Raw genomic sequence first — 24,228 nt, 5'->3', positions numbered from 1 at the left:
TTATTTGTTCTCTCATACATCCTTATTTTTGCACGTGATGTTCCCTTTCAGATTTAGTTAATAAATTAATTTGATTGTGGGTCATTTCTCAAGCCTATCAGAGTAACTCAGAATAAAATTTATGATACTTGAATACTTGAGGCAATAAGCTTCATGTCCATAAAATAAGTCATTTTATCAACTTGTAACTAGAATAATTAAGAAATTTACTAAAAGGTCATCTTTTATATGCTTTTCCTCTCTCTCCTTAGAACTCAATACTTTTTGATTGGTTGATTTATTTGTGTAATAAACTCTATGACCTTATAACTTGCAATATAATCTTCTTTTTTACCCACATCACTGCACCCAAATACAAAGGTATTCAGGATAATTACCTTGACATTAAAAACACCAAAAGCTTTCTACAAATACATTTTCCAACTAGTTACTCAGTTTACCATTTTTGTTTTGATATGTTTATCTTTTTAAAATTTGGAACTGTTTTAATTCGCAAATTTTTAGGTAAACTTTAAGTCTCCTGGAGTCATTTTCTAAGCTAACATGTTTATAATAGAACCTCCTATTTCCCTTTTATTATCAGCAGAGGTGGGTAGTGTTGAAGAAGAATTGTAAAGTTAGACCTAATTTTAAGGTTTTTGATTAAAATGTAATACATTTTTTTTCTCAAGGAAGTGGCATATCAATTATACTTCAACATATGGTAGAGATTTAGGTCTATGCTCTACTGAGTGCAATATGGTGGTGTATCTCCTTCATGAATTTATCAGGAAGTGTTTTACAAATTATGAATTAAACCTGTGGATACGTGCATATCAGCCTTGTGATCCCTTTTCTCTGTGATTCAAAGGGATCAAAACATGTAAGATGGCATAGAGTGAAACTGGTAGAAAGAGGGTAACAGAAGTAACAGGAAAGGACAGCACATGAGGGACATTTGGAAAGGTTCCAGGACTCAATTCCAAAGTCTAGATCACCACAAAAGAGGGTTGACTGTGTCCCTGGTCCCCTAGCCACATGGGAGTGTTTTAGGGGAAAAGCTGTATGAGGATCAAGTGAAAATGGTATATCTCAAAACTACAGTCATTCAGACCTAGACAGTTCTTTGTGGGAAGCCTTAGTGGAAAATCTCCCTGGGGGAATAGTGTCCTCCCTGGAGTCTGCAGCCAGAGTTAAGAACATGTGGCACAGGCAGAACTATCTCTAATGAACACCTAGGGCTTTAGAATATCTATTGGTGGAAAAACCATCACTTCTCCAATAGTAGTAAAGATTCTCCTCCAGAAGGGGTATAAGGTTATAATCCCTATAAACAGAACCTGATGCAGATTTTTATGAGAGTGACTTGGAGAGAGTGGTTTGGAGAGAAAGGGATGAGAGATGCAAAACGGAAGAAGAAAATCATCACACAGATGTTGTGTCCAGCCTCCTCTCCTGAGGAGCTCTGCATCAGAAACATTGCTTCCACCAAGAACAAGGAGCTCTCTCTGTCTCTCTCTCTTTTTGTACATGTTAATTCATTCATTTTTGAGAGAGTGTTAGCGGGGGAGTGGCAGAGAGAGAGAGAGAGACACAGAATCCCAAGCAGGCTCCAGGCTCCCAGCTGTCAGCACAGAGCCTGATGTGGGGCTTGAACTCACAAACCATGAGATCATGACCGATCATGAAGTCGGATGCTTAAGCGACGGAGCCACCCAGGTGCCCCAAATGCTCTCCTTTTTTATCCTCATGTCAGTAATTCCTTGGCTCTTGACTTTCAAAGAGTGTATCCTGGATGGGTGGTAATTGCCTTTAGGCTCAGGGCAATTCTCTGCAGCAGCTTGGAGATGAGCGTGGGGCCTGGCAAGGGTAACCTGTACAGAGTGCCAAAGCACCCACTACGAGGTAGTATGTGTTCTTGCTTGCGGACAGGAAGATAGCGTGTGAATACTAAGAACAACTTATTCCTAAATAGGTACAAACAAACTTGGAGACTCGATACTATACGCAGAAAATAGATTAGTCTGCCTGAGGTCAGGCCAGTTGAGCGCCACCTTTTAATTCAGTATTTTTTGTAATGACCAGTTTATGAGGTCCTGACTCTCCAGCATATTTTAAACTCCATGAGGGGGGAGTCTGTGTTAGCTTTTTTTTTTATTACTATACTTCCAACTCTATAGAGCAAAGCATAAATTAGATGCACAATAAATATCTGTCAAATAAATCAAATAATAAGCATAGATTATAAAAGATTTCATTAGAGCTTTACAAAAGAATCAGAACTAACACACACACACACACACACACACACACACACACACACACTGGATGCACATATGTGCAGAGAGAGAGATTTATTTTAGGGAATTGGCTCCTGTGATTATGAGAACGAGCAAATACAAAATCTGCAGTGTAAGCTGGTAGTCTGGTGGCAGAATTCCTTCTTCCTCAGGGAACCTCAAGGCTTTTCTCTGAAGGCTGTCAACTGCTTAGATGAGGCTCACCCACATTATGGAGAATAATCTGCTCCAAGTCTTTCAGATCATTCTTTGAGAATAGTTACTCAAAGACCACTGATTTAAACGTTGATCACCTCTAAGAAATACCTTCACAGCAACATCTAGACTGGTGGCTGACCAAACAGCTGGGTACCATAGCCTTGCCAAGTTGACACATTCATCACAGGGACTGTCATCACAGCTATCTTTGCAGTACTTATTATATTTCTCCAAGCAGAAAAGTTTTCATCAAACTCTCATAAATATATAAAAATCCCATAATAATAATTATATAACTACAGTGTCCTTTTTCTGAATCTTAGAGTACTGGAATTTTCAATAATCCAGAAACTACAAATGATTATCAACTGAATAGTAGAACATTGGCTTGCTTTCTTTTTCTGTGCAGGTAAAAATGTTTCCATACACCAGTTAGCTCAGAGTAAATCTTTAAATGCAGCACGAAAGACTGCAATTTTCTATTTCACACATAGAATATTTCATAGCAGAATCTCCAGAGTGTTACCCATGATAATATATTTGGTGGATGTACATTAAAACGGTGCCTTTGAAGATCGTTTAAAAAACAATAGCTGGTATTTCAGACCAATACTATAGTTCTCAACTGCAGGATCCTCTAGTTTTCCTTTCAGAAGCAGTCAGCTCACATCCTGTAATATCTAAGAGAAGGAGCACCCCCCACCTATTTCGCTGAAGTGACAATTGACAATCTACCTTGCCTTTTCTTTTCAAAGATGGTAACGGTGAGAGAGCTTGTGCCTTTGAGCGTAGCTGAGATGTCCAATGTAGAGTCCTTCACCTGTTCCATATTCTTTTGCTGAGATTTGTAACATGGTGCCATGCCTTTTTGCAAGTTTCTGGCAGATCTGTTGTCATTTCCTGTCGAATTCTTCTCCTTAAATATATGTCCATTGTCATATGTATGTCTGCAGGCACTTGCCTCTCTCCTTGTCTCTTCCCTCTGTCAATCTTGGAGAACTTCTTCTTTACTTTTTCTTGTTGGATGCTAACTTCTGCTTTTACTTCTGGCTGTACTTCCCTTATGACACCTTCCTTGTTTTTGTTTTTGTTTTTTAATTTTTTTTTCAACGTTTTTTATTTATTTTTGGGACAGAGAGAGACAGAGCATGAACGGGGGAGGGGCAAAGAGAGAGGGAGACACAGAATCGGAAACAGGCTCCAGGCTCCGAGCCATCAGCCCAGAGCCTGACGCGGGGCTCGAACTCACGGACCGTGAGATCGTGACCTGGCTGAAGTTGGACGCTCAACCGACTGCGCCACCCAGGCGCCCCGACACCTTCCTTGTTTTACTTAAACTAGTTTGGTGTCCCTCCAGAATGCACCCAAATTACCTTGAACCAGTCAGGTCACTTGTCACACAGTTTTTGCTTTCAGAATCAGAAATTTTCTTCAGGAAGTACACAATTGTTCAGCATTATGGCTACGCACTGACCATTGGATTCAACTTAAATATTGATAAGTACTTCCTATGACTCCCAAACTGTGATAAGATTGAGAAATATCCCTTGTTGTATTAATATTTACCTACGAAAATAAAGATGAACGTTGATCATGTTAAATGGTCTATGAGGAAAAAAACTTCATGCTTTGATTTTCTCTAGTATAGGGCTGTTAGAAGGATGGTAACTGTGGCAAGGAATTAGTATTTTTTGAATATATTTGTGACTTCCTTTCTGAGCCATTTCTGCTACATTCTTCATAAATACAATCTTAGAGCAACTTCCTGACAGAGATGAATGATTCTGTGTGTTAGAGTAATCCTAAACTATGAAACACCAAGTAAATGTAAAGCAAAATAAAATATAAGCTATTGATTGATTGATCGATTGATTGACTGACTGACAGTGGGGAAAAGGCAGAGAGAGAGAGAGAGAGAGAGAGAGAGAGAGAGAGAGAGAATCCCAGCTAGGCCCTGTGCTCTCAGCCTAAAGCCCGAGGTGGAGTTCAGACCCACGAACCATGAGATCATGACCTGAACCAAAGTCATATGCTCAACCAACCTAGCCACCCAGGCACCCCAAGCTTCTTTTTAAAAAATTAATTCCAGTATAGTTAACATACAGTGTTATTTTAGTTTCAGGTATACAATATGGTGATTCATTAATTCTGTACTTTGCTCAGTGCTCAGCATGTTGACCTGTCTCATATCGCAACCAACCTTCTGGTAACCATGAGTTTGTTCTCTTTAGTTAAGAGTCTGATTTTTGTTTGTCTCTTTTTTTTTTATTTTTTTTTCTTGAATTTCACCTGTGATTTAAACCAGATGACATTTCTCTTTCTAACTTATTTTAATTAGCATTATACCCTCTAGATCCATTCATGCTGTTGCAATGGCAAGATTTCATTCTTTTCTATGGCTCAGTAATAATCCATTGTAAATATGTGCCACATCTTCTTTATCCATTCATCTATTGATGGACACTTAGGCTACTTTCATAATATGGCTACCGTGAATAAGGGTGCAATAGACATAGGGATGCATGTATGTTCTCAAATAGGGTTTCTGTATTGATAAATACCAAGTAAGGAATTAATGGATCATAAGGTAATTCTATTTTAATTTTTTCTATACTGTTTTTACAGTGGCTGTAGCGCTTGGCATTCCCACCAACAATATATAAGGGCTCTTTTTTCTCCACATCCTCACTAACACTTGAAACTTGTCTTTTTTAATTTATCAGTTCTGACAGGTGTGAGATGGTATTTCATTGTGGTATTGATTTTAATTTCCCTGATGATCAGTGATATTGAGTATCTTCTCACATGTCTGTTGGCCATCATGTGCCTTCCTTGGAAAAATGTCTGTTCATGTCTTCTGTCCATTTCTTAATTGGATTATTTGAGTTTTTTTGGTATTGAGTTTTAGAAGATCTTTATATATTTTGGATATTAACCTTTTATCAGTTGATTCATCTGTAAATATTTTCTCTCATTCAGTAGACTGTCTTCTAGTTTTGTTGGTTTTCTTTGCTGTGCAGAGCTTTTTATTTTGATTTAGTCCCAATATTTTATTTTTATTTTTGTTTTTCTTACCTGAGGAGACCTGTCAAGAAAAATGTTGCTATGGCCAATGTCAAAGAAATTACTGCCTGTGCTCTCTTCTGAGATTTTTATGGTTTCAGGTCTCACATTTATGTCTTTAATCCATTTTGAGTTTATTTTTGTGTATGGTGTGAGAAAGTGGTCCAGTTCATTCTTGTGTGTGTAGCTGTCCAGTTTTCCCAACACCACATGTTGAAGAAGCTGTCCTTTTCCCATTGCTTATTCTTGCCTCCTTTGTCAAAGATTTATTGGCCATATATAATCATGGTTTTTTTTTTTCTGTGATCTCTTTTTGGCTTCAGTGACCTATGTGTCTATTTTTGTGCTAGTACCATACTGTTTTTATCACTACAGCTCTGTATTATATCGTGAAATCAGGGATTATAGTGTCCCCAGGTTTAGTCTTCTTTTTCAGGATTACTTTGGCTCTCTGGGGTCTTTTGTGGTTCCATAGAAAATTTAAGACTCTTTGTTCTAGTTCTGTGAAAAATGCTGTTGTATTTTGATAGGGATTGCATTATATCTGTAGATGCCTTTGGGTAGTAAGGATATTTTAACTATATTTGTTTTCCCAGTCCATGAGCATGGGATATCTTTCCATTTGGTTATGTTATCTTCAGTTTCTTTCATCATTGCTTTATAGTTTTCAGAGTACAGTCTTTCACTTTCTTGGTTATGTTCATTCCTGGGTATTTTATTCTTTTTGGTACAACTGTAAATAGGACTGTTCTCTTAATTTTTCTTTTGGCTACTTCATTATTATTGTATAGAAATGCAACAGATTTGTGTATACTGATTTTGTATCCTGAGACCTTATGGAATTCATTTATAAGTTCTAGTATTTTTTTTTTTTTTTTGGTGGAGTCTTTCAGGCTTTCTATATATAGTAGCATATCATCTGCAAGTTGTGAAAGTTTTACTTCTTAGCAATTTGGATGCTTTTTGTTTCTTTTTCTTTGATTGCTAAGGCTAAGACATCTAGTACTATGTTGCATAAAAGTGGTGACAGTGGACATCCTTGTCTTGTTCCTGATCTTAGGGGTAAAGCTCTTGGTTTTTACCATTGAGTAAAATGTTATCTGAGAATTTTCCATATATGATCTCTATCATGTTGAAGTATGTTTCCTGTAAACCTACTTTGTTGAGAGTTTCTTTTAATCATGAATGTATTTTGTACTTTGTCAATTTTTTTCTGTATCTACTGAAAATATTATATGGTTTCTAACCTTTTTTGTATTTATGCAATGTTATCATATTAATTGATTTTAAATATTGACCGTATTTGTATGCCAGGAATAAATCCCACTTGATCCTGGTGGATGATTGTTTTTAAATGTACTACTGGATTCGTTCTGCTAGTATTTTGTTGAGGATACTTTCATCTATATTCATCTGAGATATTGGCCTATAGCTCTCTTTTTTTGTAGTGTCTTTATCTGGTTTTGATATCATAGTAATGTATGCCTTGTAGAACAAATTTGGAAGTTTTCTTCCTTTCATTTTTTGGAATAGTTTGAGAAGAATAGGTATTAATTTTTCTTTAAATGTTTGGTAGAAGTTACCTGGGAATCTATGTAGCCCTGGACTTTGATTTGTTGGAAGTGTTTCAATTACTGATTTAATTTCACTGCTAGTATTGATACGTTCATATTTTCTGTTTCTTCCTAGTTCAGTTTTGCAAGGTTGTATGTTTTGAGGAGTTATCCATTTCTTCCAGGCTGTTCAATTTGTGGGTGTACAATTTTTCATAATATTACCATAATCTCTTGTATGTCTGTCTTGCTGGTTATTATTTCTCCTCTTTTATTTGTGATTTTTTTAATTTGATTTCTCTCTCTGTTTATAATTATGGGTAAAGGTTTATCAATTTTGTTGATATTTTTAAAGAAACAGTGCCTGGTTTCTCTGAACTGTTCTTTAGTGGGGTTTTTTAAGCTTTTATTTAAATTCTAATTAGTTAGGGGCGCCTGGGTGGCTCAGTCGGTTGAGCGTCCGACTTCAGCTTAGGTCATGAACTCGCGGTTTGTGAGTCCGAGCCCCGCATCAGGCTCTGTGCTGACAGCTCAGAGCCTGGAGCCTGTTTCGGATTCTGTGTCTCCCTCTCTCTCTGCTCCTCCCCTGCTCATGCTCTGTCTCTCTCTGTCTCTCAAAAATAAATAAATGCTAAAAAAATAAATTCTAGTTAGTGGATCCCAACATACAGTGGGATACTCGTTTCAGGTGTACAGTATATTGATTCAACAGTTCCATACAATACCGGGTACTCATCGCAAAAAGTGCACTCCTTAATCTTCAATGCCTGTTTAATCCCCCCATCCCGTTCCCCTCTGGTAAACATTAGTTTGTTCCCAAGAGTCTGTTTCTTTGCTTCTCTCTCTCTTTTTTTTTCCCCTATGTTTGTTTGTGTTGTTTTTTAAATTCCACATATGAGGTAAATCATATGGTATTTGTCTTTCTCTAACTGACTTATTTCACTTAGCATTATACTCTCTGGCTCCTTCCATGTTGTTGCAAATGGCAAGATTTCATTCTTTTTAGTGGCAAGATTTTATTCTTTAAAATGGCTGGGTAATATTTCATTGGGTGTGTGTGAACATGCATGTGTGTGTGTGTGTGTGTGTGTGTGTGTGTAGATTTATGTATTCACCAGTGAATGCACACTTGGACTGTTTCCATAATTTGGTTATTGTAGGTAATGCTATCAGCATCAGGGTGCATGGATCCCTTTGAATTAGTATTTTTGTGTTCTTTGGTTAAATACCCAAATGCTGGATAAATGCAAATGCCGGATCATAGGGTAGTTCTATTTTTAACTTTTTTTTTTTTTTTAATTTTTTTTTTTTTTTTTTTTTGGGACAGAGAGAGACAGAGCATGAACGGGGGAGGGGCAGAGAGAGAGAGGGAGACACAGAATCGGAAACAGGCTCCAGGCTCCGAGCCATCAGCCCAGAGCCTGACGCGGGGCTCGAACTCACGGACCGCGAGATCGTGACCTGGCTGAAGTCGGATGCTTAACCGACTGCGCCACCCAGGCGCCCCTATTTTTAACTTTTTGAGAACCTTTATACTGTTTTCTGAAGTGGCTACACCAGTTTGCATTTCCACCAACGGTGCAAAAGCGTTCCCCTTTCTCTGCATCCTCACCAACCCTTCTTTCTTGTGTTGTTGATTTTAGTCATTCTGACAGGTGTGAGGTGATATCTCATTGTAATTTTGATTTGCATTTCTCTGATAATCAGTGATGTTGTGCATCATTTCATGTGTCTGTTAGCCATCGGCATGTCTTCTTTGGAAAAAATGTCTATTCATACCTTCTGCCTAGTCTTTAATTGAATTATTTGTTTTATGGATGTTGAGAATTGTTAGTTCTTTATATAATTTAGATACTATTCCTTTGTCAGATACGTCATTCACAAATATCTTCTCCCATTCAATAGGTTGCCTTTTAGTTTTAGTTTTGCTATACAGAAGGTTTTTATTTTGATGAAGTCCTAATAGTTTATTTTTGCTTTTGTTTTCCTTGCCTTAGGAGACATAACTACAAAGAAATTGCCATTGCCAGTGTCAAAGAAGTCACTGCCTGTGTTTTTCTCTATGATTTTTATGGTTTCATGTCTTACATTTAAGTATTGAATCCATTTTGAAGTTTTGTGTATATGTGCATGATGTAAGAAAGTGGTCCAGTTTCATTCTTTTTGCATGTTGCTGTCCAGTTTTGATAAACCCAATCACTGTCCCAATACCATTTTTGAAGCAACTATTTTTCCCGTTGGATATTCTTTCCTGCTTGGTGGAAGATTAATTGACCATACTGTTGTGGATTTATATCTGGGTTTTCTCTTCTGTTCTATTGATCTGTGTGTTAGTTTTTGTGCCAGTACCATACTGTTTTGATCACTACAGCTGTAATATAATTTTAAGTCCAGAATTGTGATGTCTCCAGCTTTGCTTTGCCTTTTCAAATTTGTTTTGCCTATTTGGGCTCTTCTGTGGTTCCATACAAATTTTAGGATTGTTCTACCTCTGAAAAACGCTATTTGTGTATCAATGGAGATTGCATTAAATGTGTACATTGTTTTGGGTAGTGTAGACATTTTAACAAAGTATTTTCTTCCAATCCATGAGCATGGAATGTCTTTCCATTTCTTTGTGTCATCTTCAGTTTCTTTCATCGGTGTTTTATAACTTTCAGAGTACAAGTCTTTTACTTCTGTGTTTAGGTTTATTCCTAGGTATCTTATTGTTTTGGGTACAACTATAAATGGGGTTGATTCCTTAATTTCTCTTTCTGTTGCTTCATTATCGGTGAATAGATATATGAATGATTTCTGCACTATGATTTTGTATTCTTTGACTTTAATGATTTGTATATGAGTTCTAACAATTTTTGTTGGGTCTTTTGGGTTTTCTATAAAAAGTATCGTGTCATCTGCAAATAGTGAGGGTTTTACTTCTTCCTTGCTGATTTGCATGCCTTTTATTTCTTTTTGTTGTCTGATTCCTGTGACTATAACTTCCAGTACTATGTTATATAACAGTGGTGAGAGTGGACTTCCCTGTCTTGTGCCTGACTTTAGAAGAAAATCTTTTTTTCCCCATTGAGGATGATATTAGCTGTGGGTTTTTTCATATATGACCTTTATTATGTTGAAGTATATTCCCCCTAAACCTACTCTGTTGAAGATTTTTATCATGAATGGATATTGTCTTTCTTGAATGCTTTTTCTGCATATTTTGAAATGATCATGTTTCTTAGTGTTTTCTTTATTAATGTGGTGTATCACATTGATGGACTTGCAAATATTGAACCCCTCTTGCAACCCAGGAATAAATCCTACTTGATTGTGGTGAATGATTTTTTTAATGTATTGTTGGATTTGGTGTGCTAGCATTTTATTGAGAATTTTTGCATCCATATTTATCAGGGATATTGGGCTGTAGTTGTCTTTTTTAGAGGAGTCTTTCTGATTTGGGTCTCAAGGTAATGCTAGCCTCACAGAATGAATTTGGAAGTTTTCCTTCCTTTTCTTTTTTTTTTTTTTTTTGAATAGTTTGAGAAGAGTAGGTATTAACTCTTGAAATGTTTGCCAGAATTCACCTATGAAACCATCTGGCTCTGGATTTTTGGTCATTGGGAGGTTTTTGATTACTGGTTGTTGCCTTTCTGTTTAAGTTTCCTATTTCTTCCTGTTTCAGTTGGTATTTATATGTTTCTAGGAATTTATCCATTTCTTCTAGGTCTTCCAACATGTTGGAATACATTTTGTCATAATACTCTCTCATATTCATAAGACTGTATTTTTGTGGTGTTGGTTCTTATTTCTCCTCTTTCATTTGTGTTTTTATTTATTTGTGTCTTTTCTCTTTTTGATAAGTCGTGCTAGGGGTTTATCAATTTTCTTGATTTTTTTTTTTTCAGAGAACCAGTTCATGGTTTCTTGGATCTGTTCTATTATGTTTTTTAAGTTTCTGTATCATTTATTTCTGCTCTAATATTTATTATTGTCTTCCTTCTACTGGCGTTGGGCTTTGTTGTTGCTTTTTCAGCTCCTTTGGGTGTAAGGTTAGATTATTTGAGATTTTTCTTGCTTTTTGAAGTAGCCCTGTATTGCTATATACTTGGTTCTTAGTCCTGCTTTTCCTTCATCTCAGAGGTTTTGGACTGTTGTGTTTTAATTTCCACTTGTCTCCCTGTATTTTTTAATTTTCTTTTTGATTTCTTGGTTGAGCTATTCATTGTTCAGTAGCATGTTGTTTAACCTCCATGTATTTGGGTTCTTCCCAGATTTTTTTCTTAAAGCTGATTTCTAGTTGCATAGCATTGTGGTCAGAAAATATGCATGTTATACGACTTCAATCTTTTTGAATTTGTTGAGACTTGTTTTTGGCCCTACTATGTGATCTAATATGGAGAATGTTCCATGTGCACTTGAAAAGAGTGTGTATTCTGCTGGTTTAGGTAGGAATGCTCTGAATATATTTGTTAGATCAATCTGTTCCAGTGTGTCATTCAAAGCCAATGTTTCCTTGTTGATTTTGTTGGGATGAACTATCCAGTGATTTTAGTGGGCTATTGTAGTCCACTACTATTATTGTATTACTATTGATTACTTCCTTTATATTTGTTATTAGCTGCTTTATGTATTTGGGTGCCTTTGTGTTGGGTGCATAAATATTTACAATTGGTATATTATCTTGTTGGATTGTTCCCCTTATGATTACATACTGTTCTTCTTTGTGTCCTGTTACAGTCTTGTTTTAAAGTCAGTTTTGTCAATATAAGTGTTGCTACCCTGGCTTTCTTTTACTTTCTATTTCTATTTTACTATCCCTTAACTTTCAATCTACCTTTGTCTTTAACTCTGAAACGAGTCTCTTGGAGGCAGCATATAGATGGGTCTTGCTTATTTATCCATTCTGTCACCCTGTGTCTTTTGATGGAACATTTAGTCCATTTACATTCAAAGTAATTATTGACAGGTATTACTTACTGCCATTTTGTTAACTGTTTCATGGTTGTTTTTGTAGTTCTTCCCTGTTCCTTTCTTGCCTTGCTTTTTCTTTGATGGTTTGCTGATTTCCTTTAGTGATAAAGATTCCTTTCTCTTTGTTTTTGCCGGCTTTTGATTTGTGGTTACCATTAGGTTTATATATAACATGCATATAGCATAATGAGCATGGTAGCTCTCAAAACTATCCCAGAAATTTTACTTCTAAATGTATGTATGAAACCCCAAGTATTTGGAAATTAAATAACATTCTAAGTAATCTATTGTCAAAGTAGAAATCACACACACAAAGCATCCGACTCTTGATTTGGGCTCAGGTCGTGATCTGCGGTTCGTGAGCTCGAGCCCTGCATAGGGCTCTGCTCTGACAACATAGAGCCTGCTTGGGATTCTCCCTCTCCCCCTCCCCTGCTTGACTCTAATTATTTCTCTATCAAAATAAAAAATGAAAATAAAAAAAGGGCTCCCGCTTTCAAGAGGCTTAAATTCTAGTCCCACGGCAGTCCCAGCAATGTGTTGGGGCAGACATCTAGTCAGACTGCAGGGCCCGCCCAACAACACAAGCTTCTCAGAAAGCACCTCAGGTAAAGTACCCTGCAGTTCAGTGCTACTGCATCTCTGGCAAACACCTGGTCTGACAACTCAAGCCCAGTGTGGTCCCACAGTGGCCCACAACAAGGGGATCAAACTCGGCCCTCAAAAAGCAGAGAGCCATTTAAGACTAATGGTCTAAAAGCAGAAGTGGCTCAGCCACAAGTTTAGCGTGCACACAACACACAGAGGAGACATTCCTGAGGTGCCAGGTTTGTGTGATTAGGGTACACTGCACTGCAGGCCAGCACAGGGCTTCCTCTTCATAAGGCCACTGCTTCCAAGAGAAGGACACTTAGCTAACTTTCCTAACACATAAAAATAGACACAGGGTTAGTCAAAATGAGGGGAGAGAACAATATGTCCCAAATGAAAGAACAGGACAAAATCACAGCAAGAGAGCTAAACAAAATGGAGATAAGGAATATGCCTGATAGAGAATTTAAAGAAATGGTCATAAAGATAGTCACTGGAATTGAGAAAAGAGTGGAATACCTCAATGCGACCCTCAACAAAGAGAAAACAAAACAAAGTAACCAATCCGAGATGAAGAACTCCATAATGGCAATTAAAAATGTAGGGAATACATAGTAGAATAAAGGGAGCAGAAGAACACATCAGTCACTTGGAGGACAGAGTAAGGCAAAGAAATCAAACTGAAGAGAAAAAATAAAAACTCAAAAAATAAAAATCGAGTAAGAGAACTCGGGGACACCATCTAGTGTAATAACATTTGCATTGTAGGGATACCAGAAGGAGAAAAGAGAGAAAATGGGGCAGAAAATTTATATAAAGAAATAATAGCCAAAAACTTCCAGAATCTTGGAAAATAAACAGAATTCCAGATCTAGGAGGCAGAGAGATCCCCTGACAAAATCAACCAAAGTAGGTCCATACCAGGACACATAGTGATAAGGAGAATTTGAAACACATCACGAAGAAAGAGCTACATTCAAGGGAAACCCCATAGAGCTATCAACTGATTCAGTCAAAAGTTTGAAGGCCAGAAGAGATCTGTATGATAAACTCAAACCGCTTAAAGAAAAACAAAAACAAAAAACAAACAAACAAAAAACCTGGGAACCCAGAATACTTTATCCAGCAAGGCTATCATTCAAAATAGGAGAAAGAGTTTTCCAGACAAACAAAATTAAAGAAATTCATCAGCACTAAACCAGCCCTCGAAGACAGTGCAGAGCCCAGTGCAAGGTTGAATCTCATGGACTGTGAGATCATGGCCTGAGTTGAAATAAAGAGTTGGATGCTTAACTGACTGAGCCACCCAGACACCCACAGACACCCATGGACAATGTGTAACCAATGTATAATACAACACTTAATACACAGTAGGTATTTAACAAACATTTGTCAAATGAATTAATGAGCATTGTATCAATATAAGAACTTTTGTCCATCAAAAAAATTTAATAAAACTTCTCTCGATTTGTCAATTGTGTCTCTGTTGTAATATTGCCCCAGTATTTATCTATTCGTATACTTACATAATATGCATGTACACATAGATGAGTCACACATATATTTTAAGTATTAGAGAACTTTAATTTTCTTTGTTGAAATACATAATGAGATTATTTTAATAATATGTAATATTGCTTGAATATCAGTATTATTGATTTATTGGGTTTGTGTGTATTTTTGTTTTTTACCATTATAGTCTTCCAGTATTTGAATCAATATAGCCTATAAAAGTGAAGGATGAAAGTAACCAAAGGGTCAGCAAACCACTGTTTAAGCACTTCAAAGTTCATCTTTTAAAAACCACATTTCAAAGAATCTATGTGAAAGCAATACGCATACTTTTTCTATTCTTTCAGTCTTATAATTAAGCATTCTTCAGTGGTCCTTTTGATGAGTTATAGAATAGGTTATTCCTGCCTTCAATAAACTCAGCAGTTTGTGAAAACAAAATTTTATCTGATGTTTTATCTTATATAAATTAATATTTATATTGTAGCTTTGTGACTTTATTTTCACCTCTTCCTCTTCCATAATCTTCATATAAAATCTGTGTAATATAATAGTTATGAAATGTGATATTGCTGCAGTTGTCATTTTTGGTGGCAACTTGTCCTAACTAGTTGGACACCATGATTGATGTTTGCAAATATTCCAGTGAATAAGAGAAAACCAGCGTAGTGTAGAAGCTGTGTCTCATCTTTATTTGTATCCCTTGTAGTGATTACTACATTCTTACACTGAATGGAAATTTAATGAAAACATAATGGATGGTTATAACTGTTCCCTATTACTGAAATACTCTGACTTGTCACTTGCCAAAACATTCTCTTTCCTCAAGATATTTTTCCTGGGTTTATTAATTTTAATTTACCATGGTTTTTAAAAGTACATATTTCAGATGAAATATATGATACTAAATTTTACTAACTTTATTCATCGTATATATTGGTTCTTCTTCTATTCCGTCTGTGAATGCTAATATGAGTAGCTCTGAAAGTGAATTTCCAAGTTGTGTAATTATGCTGGAAATAATATCAGGATTATGTGATCTGTAAAATATCAAAATATTTCAAGCATATTCAATGCTTCAATAGTGAAGCACAATTCATGAGAAGTCTTTACTGTGTAAGAATCTACTCCTATATGAACAAAAATGTGCTTACAAGTATATTTATAAAATTTGTTCTTTGACAAATCTTATTCAATCAATACATTTTGATATTAAAAAAAAACGCATCTCACTCTTACATTTCCCAAAATCCCTATCAAACTGCTTCTGTCCTAGAGATGTTTCCCTGCATACTTACTGTTCCTTTATACAGATTGAGAAAGGAAATGGATGTTGAGAACCAATCAGTAAATTGTGAAATGTAATTGAATCTCTTTTTAAAGTTTTGGTAAGAAATGGACAGTTTATGTTTGTGTTTCTTGCATTTTTGTTTTCTACAGTGACATAATTGAAAGTTGAATGTCCTTGCTTAAGGTATAGCTAGAAAGCATGTTTTGTAATTTTCCACAAATAAATGTTAGCTGTAGGCATTTTGTGCATGCCCTAAATCAGGCTGAGGAAATTCTCTTCTATACCTAATTTGCTAATAAATTCTACCATGAATAGATTTTGAATTTAGCAAATGCTTTTTTGTACCTGTTGAAATGATTATGTCTTTGTTTTGTTTTTATGTTTTTGTTTTTGTTTTCATACTGGTAATATGGCAAATTAAAAGATTGGATTTTTAAAGTATTTTTAAAAAAATATTTATTTTTGAGACAGAGATGAGAAGGCAAGCAGGGAAGAGGCAGACAGAAGTAAGACAGAGCAGGTTCTGTGCCATCAGCCCGGAGCCCAACATGAGGCTCGAACTCACAAACTGTGAGATCATGACCTGAGCTGAAATCAAGAGTCAGACGTTTAATCGACTCAGCCACCCAGGTGCCCCCTAGATGTGATTTTTTAATGTTGTAGCAACCTTGCATTCCTACAGTAAACCTACACTGGTTATGGATGCTTATCCTTTTTTTATATTTTTGAATTATATTTGGTCATCTTCTGTTAGGGAGTTTTGTTTCTGTGTCCATGAGATATACTACTCTGTATAATATCCACTTTGTTAATATCCACTTCTATTTTCGCAGTCACTATGATACTGGCCTCAGAATATTAATTGAAAAAAATTTCAATCTCCTTTATTTCTTCAAAGAGTTTGAGTAGAATTGATACTTGTCCTTCTTTAAAAGTTTGATAAAATTTACCAGTGAAATCATCTGGAGCTAGAGAATTCTTTGTGAAAATATTTTTAATTACAAATTACTTTTTAATGTTCTGTGTTGTCAAGTTTATTCAAATAGGTTTTTTTTCACAACTTCATTTTTATTATTTTAATGTCGGTAACATTGTGATGTCTCTAGTTTGTTCTGAAGTGAGCAATTCTGTCTCTCCTCTTTACTTGATCATCTTTCCTAGTTATTTATCAATCTATTCATCTTTTCCAAACAACTTTAAGTTTTATGTATTTTCTTTAATATTTCTCTATTTTTATTTGTTTTCTGTTCTTAAATTATTTCCTTCCTTATTCTGAGTTTAATTTGCTCTTGTATCTCTGCATTGGGAAAAATAGATATTTATATTTATGTATTTTTATTTCCTTTTAAATATAATCTTTCAAAGTTACAAATTTTCCTGTAAGTACTATATGTATTCTGAAAGTTTTTATGTTGTCTACTTATCATCATTCAGTTAAACATACTAGATTTTTGTGTTTGTGATCTCTACTTTGACAGTAGATTACTTAGAATGTGTGATTTAATTTCCAAATACTTGGGGTTTCCCACATACTGTTAGAAGTAAAACTTCTGGGATAATTTTGAGAGCATTTTTACCCATATTATAATCTTATGATAAAAGGGATTCAGTGCTCCATGGTGTGTTATTGGTTACATTTTGTTGTTGCAAGCCCACTCTCCCTTAAGCCAAATTGTAAATGAAATCAACACAGTAGTTGTCCAACAACCGAACTTTTGGAGTGATCTCTTTTTCTTCTTCTGTTCACTTCTAAATTTCTCTTGTTGTCTCGCTTAGCTTAATTTCTCCAAACACAATCTTAGGAATGCATCCGGAAATAAGCCTACTAGTTGACTAGGTATTTACATTGACCTGCTCCTGCCTGCTAAAAGGAAGTAACTTTCCCCTGTTCCAGTTTGAAAAGTACCCAAATTCTGATTGGGTCATTCTAACTGCCTTTGTATGGGGTATGTGTATACAAAACTGTAGCTTTAATTTGAGTAACAGAGCTGCTGGGACAAATTTGGCTGGTGATCCTCTGCTTGTTGTAGACCTTTCCTGGGAAGTAGGGGTCGATTTTGTACTGGACAACTACCACATTATCCATCCATCGCTGTAGATAGAATGTTAGTGTGTTTTAAAAATTTAAGTTCAATTACAGAGACTCAAAAACTATCCATGAATCAAAGTTCATGTCATAATTATTTTAATTAAGCAAAAGAAAGATGCACATATTTTATTCACTGACATTTTAGACAACATTTTACAGCTTTGTCCTCTAGCAAATCTCCTTACTTTGTGTGACAACCTGACCTAGATTTTTGCCTTTCTCTGAGTTCAACTCAATATTTCCACCCATTATTCTCCATCAGTAATGTGTCATTAATCTCCATCATGACGAGTTTGAATAAGTATTTCTTTATCCCAGAATTGTATGTATAGTGTTTCTGAGTCTATTTTCTTGGCAAGATTTTGCATTCCGCATTTGTTCATTTCTTTGAATTCCTAGTAACCTCCTTTATTTACCCTTTACTGTGGATCATTTAAAAAATAGTCATAAACACCATTCACATTCCTGATTTGTTTCCTTACAGGAGTTAGAGAGTGTTGATGAGCTTACTTTTATTCCTCTTTCAGTAATTTATCTCTGTCTTCATATGTGCTTCACAAATTATATCGATTTCAATTCCTGTGCCATTTGTTTTCATTACCTATGCTGATTCTAAAAGTTCTCCATCAACAAGACGACATCTGGTGTATAAAACGCTCTTTATTCTTACTGTTTTAAAATTATACTGTTTTCATTGGTCAGTTATCTATTTTAGTTGGTAACACCATATTATATGTATTTAGAATATACATTTTTATTTAGTGAATGTGGATACTAATCAGATTTCTCTTTTACAATAGGTTATGATAGAGTTCTCTTCCTGTTCTTACACATTTTAGCATTTTGAAACTGCCTATCATTTCTTCCCCTATGGCTGACACGCAAAAGATGTCTCACACTATGTCATTGGATATAGTTTTTACCAAGTTTGTAGGTTTATATTATAACCAAGCTTTAAGTCTGTTGTTTTCTTTGAGTTTAATTACATGTTAAAAGGAATCACTAATCAGAAGAGAACCATGTATATTGAAACACCAGTGACAAGAGAATAATAATATACTACCAAAATCAAAACGTAAAGAATATTATATTAGCAGAGTACCTCAAAAGCACATGGCTGGAAGACTTGATCAAAATAATAAATATATCCTGCAGGGAACCTCATTTCAGCTTTAAAATCAAAATGCTTCTCTCAGGTCTTCCTGTTTGATAAATTGGTTTTGTTGTGGAATTTTTGCTCTAAGTAGAATTTCTTGAGTTAAAGAAAGTCTGTCCTTTTGCTCTTTTATCTGGTGCTGTCATTTTGCTCTTTTAGAAAGCATCGTTTTTAGACTTATGGTCCACACACATATCAACAGCCTTTTTTTCTCTGGATTGTGGGTCATATTCATGCTAACTGCAGATTGATGAGCGTTTCTTTAAGCTAAGTATTTAATTTGGACTTGAGGTTCTGACTCTAATCTAAAACATCTTCCATGGTCAGTCACCTGAATATGCTTATGATTTGGTTTCCTTCTGGGACTCTAATGACTCTTCCTTACATATAGATCATCTTTACACTTGATGAAACATTAACTGACATTTGGGAGGACAGTTTTCTTTCTCAGATTGCTTCATGTGAGCATTATGTTTTGCAATCTAAAGAGTTAGATATGTGTATATTTGTAGAGTATATGACTTCAGTGAAAATATTCAGAAATGTATATTTTGTTCTTACCTACTTAACCACTGTGCTTGCTATCTTTCTGTATTGTTATGGGCAAATATGTGGATACGACTGTGATAATTATAATTTCTAAATCTGAAATTAATGAGAGAGTTTATTAGAAGTTTCTATTAACATGAATTTTGAATTACAGTAGAGCTTGCTTAAATGTAATTACGATCTGTTAATGACTTCCAATTGATTTTTGTTATGGCTACTACAAGCAGAGAGCACCTAATTAATTTTCCTAAATAAGTAAAATCGAGCATTACCAGTGTCAGAATACCACAGTGTTCTGAGCCAGTGAATTGAGAAATATTTGTAGGAGCAAAAGCAAAGAATCCGTATATTTCAGAAATACAGGAGACTTTAGAGCTCATCCAACAGAACCCTTTTATTTCACGAATAGATTGAAATGTTGCGAGTTTACATGATTTGTCTGTAGACATAATCATGAAATCTACATGAAATCATGTAGAGCAATAAAATCCAGCCCTTCAAATCCTTTCCGCTGCAGTCTGCTCTTCATGACCATATATCTGGAAGTACTGTTTGAGTCAAGGAGCTTGTCTAAAAAGTTAGTAACTGACTTACCACTTTCTCTTTCTTTTCCATACCGTGCATCGTGGTGAACAGATGAGTGGACTATCTATTGTGTCATCACTAACAAATCCAGGTGAGACTAGAGTTGTGTTTCAGGCTTTGTACCTCATGCTTTATTAACAATGCATTCCACACTAAGTACAGAATTGATTCTAGGTGTGATATTTTCTAAGCAATTCAAATCTCCTCCATACCTTAGCTTGAAAAGTAGTTAGTGGTGTGAGGTAATCTAAAATGTTTTTTAAATACCATATCAGCATTTAACTGAATAACTTTTTATTTGTGTAATCTGGGAATCCACAGGTCACAATATCTTGTCTTGAATGATATTTCAAAATAATATGATGATCACAAATATTGACTGCCATATACATTCTTCACAAGGATGAACCTTCCAGTGGTGCTAGAAATGCTAATTATCTGGCTCCAACATACAGCTACTAATAAGCAATCTGTGTTTTAACAAGGCCTCTTGGTGATTCCTGTGCACCCTAAAGTTTGAGAACCACTGTTTGAAATTATGAAAATATGGTAAATGACTTCTAATGGAAAATTGTTCACAGGTGATGAAAATTTTCATTCTGCTAATAAATGAAAACAGATGAGAAATATTCTCTAGTAGATATTTGGAATTTGAGTTTCAACATGTTTTAAACTGTATGATCTGCACCACACTGTATCTCAGATTAGGAAAAAAAAAATCACAAGATGGCATATGCAGAATTGGTAATGCAGTTTTGAGTGTCCAAATGGTTATATTATTAGATAAGATTGTTTTAAATATCTCTAGCCCAGGAAAACCTGATGTACCTCTCGAATCCAGTACCAATGGAAACCCTGAGGTGTCTACCTTACCCCAAACCAAATCCTCACTAAACAGAACAGATCTATACTGTATCCAGTACCCACTATCATGTAGCATATTTAAGATAAGCAATAAAATTACCTAAATGTTTCAATAAACCCATTCCTTGCTTGGGTTTCATATGATAAACTGGACATACTCTATTACCCTTGAAGAGTCACAGTGTATATTTCACATGTAAAGTCTCTAAAATTGGCATAGTACAGAAGCCAGATTAATTTTAAGCCCAAAAGTATCTAATTACTTTATTATGGATAGCTTTCCTCAAGTCATACATTTAAACATTTCATGAAACTAGTATTTTTTAAAAGTGTTGATCTAAACATTAAAAGCTGTGTAATCATAAAGTTACAGTGTCGTCTTTGTAGGACCTAGTGGTATATGTAAAAGATGTTTAACCAAGAACAAAAATTTTCCACTGAGGGGTGCCTGGGTGGCTCTGTCAGTTAAGCGTCCCACTTTGTCTCAGGTCATGATCTCACGGTCCGTGAGTTTGAGCCGTACATCAGGCTCTGTGCTCACAGCTCAGAGCCTGGAGCCTGCTTCGGATTCTGTGTCTCCCTCCGTCTTTGCCTCTGTGTCTCTCAAAAATAAAGAATAGGGGCGCCTGGGTGGCGCAGTCGGTTAAGCCTCCGACTTCAGCCAGGTCACGATCTCGCGGTCCGTGAGTTCGAGCCCCGCGTCAGGCTCTGGGCCGATGGCTCGGAGCCTGGAGCCTGTTTCCGATTCTGTGTCTCCCTCTCTCTCTGCCCCTCCCCCGTTCATGCTCTGTCTCTCTCTGTCCCAAAAATAAATTTAAAAAAACGTTGAAAAAAAAAAATTTTAATAAAAAAAAAAAATAAAGAATAAAAAAAATCTTTCAAAAAATTTTCCACTGAAAATATTCCTTTGGTAAAAGAATAAGTATAGTTTCATTTCACAAGAAGTAGTATTGCATAATGGCCTGGATTACTCTCTCAGTTCCCGCCCTCATCACCTAGGTAACCTTGTGCATAATAATCACTATCTCTGTGCTTCAGCCACTTAAACTATGAAATGGGAATAATATTAATACCTTACTCATAAGGTTGTTGTGAATCTTCAAAGTTTCTAGCACTGAGTAACACAACTCCTAACACACACTAGGAATAAGTGCATATGTACTATTATCATGATTGGCTTAACTAAATATATTTACAGATCTTCAGGCCCTCATATTGTAGGAAAATTTCTTTTGGTAAACTGGTAGCTATATATTTAAAATCTTAATATTTAGCACTTCGTTGAGAAGAAGAGAGAAAAATATGATAAAATCTTTTATTTTGGTTTACATATATGGAAATAAAGATGTATTCTATTCTTATTGAAGTTCTTTTTCTAAAATTTTTTTAACATTTATTTACTTTTTGAGACAGAGACAGAGCATGAATGGGGGAGGGTCAGAGAGAGAGGGAGACGCAGAATCTGAAACAGGCTCCAGGCTCTGAGCTGTCAGCACAGAGCCCGACACGGGGCTCGAACTCACGGACCGTGAGATCGTGACCTGAGCCGAAGTCGGACGCTTAACCGACTGAGCCACCCAGGCGCCCCTCCTTATTGAAGTTCTAATAAAGCAATGCATTTTATTACTTGCTAATGCAGACTATTATAATACTAACATTAAGAAAAAAATTAAATAAAAAATCCCCAGATGTAAATTACTGAGAATATAGTAACCTGATGCTAGGCACTGAATATTAGTAAAAGAATAAATTACCATATACTCACTGTGGTATTAAGAACTAAAATGAATAAACTCTATATGTCTACTATATTACTAATTAAAAGACCTCTCTTATAGGGAGATGCAGAACTCCAAAATGCAACTTGAATATCACTACATCCTGTATAACAAATAAAAACACAATTTTGGCATTTCAGGAGCTTCCTACCACTCAATTAGATTTAGAAGAGTCTCTGCTATAGATAGAAAGATCGATTTTTCTTTTTCCTGGACATTAAAATACATTGAAAGAAAGATAGTTTCTTTAAGTTAAATAAAATATGTACAGACATATTCTACTTGGATAATATTTGATTTCATGAAACTATTTTTAAATGTAAGATATATAATGTATATCATGCATATGAATGTATGGAGTAACATGCACCAGGTGTCATTCATACCCATTTCTGTGAATGATGGAATTTTAGATGTCATATTTTTGGTTTTTGCTTATGTTTTTTTATTGTACTGAAATGTGTTCTTTTGTAAAACAATATAAAACACTGTTTACAATTTAAAAAACTACCTAGGCACAAAGTCAATTATCATCTCATCTCTCAAGACTTTCCTGATCTTCCTCAAACAACACAGTTGATTTGAACTTTGAAACCATGGAGCACTTTATGTTATTTTCTTAGGACCAATCAAATGTTTGAATACAATACATTACCGCTACTCACGTGATTCATAATAAAGCTTCTTGAGAAAAAAAGTTGTACTTTCCCAGCCTTGAATGACAGTTGATACCCTGTTTCAAATATAATTGGTATTCAATAAATATTTGATGAATTATTTGAAAAAGCTTATTGACTCAATAACCTAGTTGTAAGCCTAGATAGTACTTTTGTAGTTATCACAAAACAAACTGCCGACATTTTGTAGGGACTTTTTGTTGGCTTAAATCAAAGGCTTCAAGTCAGTGATTTGAATAAAAGATTCAACAAGGTTAATTGCCTTAGTAATGTTTGGGGTATGTGAAGAACTAACTATAAAGGGCTGGAAATTGTCCCAGAAATGTGCGCTCTCTCTAGCAATGGCCCTGCTGAGCAGACACATGACGTTTCCAATATGGCCTTAGCCAAATAATAGCAAGCTCAGCCCTTCTAGAAGGATTCGGATATCTTACGGTAAAATCCAATATAGTAATTTTAAATTATATAGTAGAATGCAAGTGGAATGTGTTTAACTATGGCTCTGTATTAACGCTATAAGTCACTTGACCTCCCCCTTCTTTTTGCAGACAGTATGGGAGTCTGATGAACTGATTTTGGTTCCTTCCAGCTTTAAGTGTCTATGCTTTTTCTTTTCATGATTTGAATATCTACTACAACTGATAAATGAATTCAGTAAGGTTGCAGGATACAAAATCAATATAGAGAAATCCGTTGCATTTCTATACACTAATAATGAAGTAGCAGAATGAGAAGGAAAATAATCCCATTACAGTTGTGCCAAAAATAATAAAATACCTAGGAATAAACTTATCCTGAGACCTGTAGTCGAAAAACTATAAAACAGTGATGATAGAAATTGAAGATGACACAAACAAATGGAAAGATATTCCATGCTCATGGCCTGAGAGAACAAATATTGTTAAAATGTCTCTACTGCCCAAAGCAATCTACAGATTTAATGCAATCCTTATCAAAATACCAACAGAATTTTTCACAGAACAAGTAATCTCAAAATTTGTGTAGAACCACAAAAGACCCTGAATATACAAAACAGTCTTAAAAATAGGACTGAACCTGGAGGTATCATAATGTCAGGTATCAAGGTAAT

General features: G+C 35.4%; 1 long non-coding RNA gene across 1 annotated transcript in view; it reads left to right on the top strand.

Moving 5' to 3' along the window:
- The window catches only part of LOC109251050 (uncharacterized), a 104,832-nt gene that overhangs the window by 58,056 nt on the left and 22,548 nt on the right, over window positions 1-24,228 (top strand). Inside the window, exon 2 of the long non-coding RNA XR_002073328.2 lies at window positions 19,871-19,910. This is a non-coding gene — a long non-coding RNA (uncharacterized LOC109251050). The remainder of the gene's footprint in view (window positions 1-19,870; window positions 19,911-24,228) is intronic.

The sequence above is a fragment of the Panthera pardus genome, unplaced genomic scaffold, assembly GCF_024362965.1.
Source record: "Panthera pardus isolate Hobbes unplaced genomic scaffold, ASM2436296v1 HiC_scaffold_13, whole genome shotgun sequence".
NCBI classification, from domain to species: domain Eukaryota; kingdom Metazoa; phylum Chordata; class Mammalia; order Carnivora; family Felidae; genus Panthera; species Panthera pardus.
This window is presented reverse-complemented; position numbering and strand designations above follow the sequence as displayed.